At 36.8% G+C, this 361-nt stretch overlaps 2 protein-coding genes across 6 annotated transcripts in view; both read left to right on the top strand.

Moving 5' to 3' along the window:
* LOC118598679 (complement factor H-like) overlaps positions 1-361 on the top strand; it is a gene marked incomplete in the record, with an annotated part of 60,185 nt that overhangs the window by 7,851 nt on the left and 51,973 nt on the right.
* LOC112150175 (complement factor H) overlaps positions 1-361 on the top strand; it is a 66,268-nt gene that overhangs the window by 29,748 nt on the left and 36,159 nt on the right. The gene's annotated exons all lie outside the window — the stretch shown is intronic.

Genomic DNA, 361 nt, shown 5'->3' with positions numbered 1-361 from the left:
TCAGCACGGGTTATCACAGTTGTTTTCCAAGGGTGGACTGCTACAAGGGGATGGGTCCAACATGGAGAACACATTTCACACATTTAGGAGCGTGACAATTAATGGGACTTTAACTTTAATTTTAAATAAGTGCGGCCAACAAAAAAGTCCAGCCTTGGACACACTTAAAATGCATGCAGACAATGCAGCAATGTGATCTTGGCTGCACTCATTACGTGTGGCCAACATGAATTTTCATCAGTTTCTATGATGGTCGCACAAAAATAAGTGGGAATAACATTGGCCATATTTTAAAGCAACAACAATAAATACTAACAATGGCATTTTAAAATAACTTTTGTCTACTTTTTTTTTTTTTTTT

The sequence above is a fragment of the Oryzias melastigma genome, linkage group LG4 (assembly GCF_002922805.2).
Source record: "Oryzias melastigma strain HK-1 linkage group LG4, ASM292280v2, whole genome shotgun sequence".
Classification (NCBI taxonomy): Eukaryota; Metazoa; Chordata; class Actinopteri; order Beloniformes; family Adrianichthyidae; genus Oryzias; species Oryzias melastigma.
The sequence above is the reverse complement of the archived record's forward strand: the minus strand, read 5'-3'. Positions and strand labels throughout refer to the sequence as shown.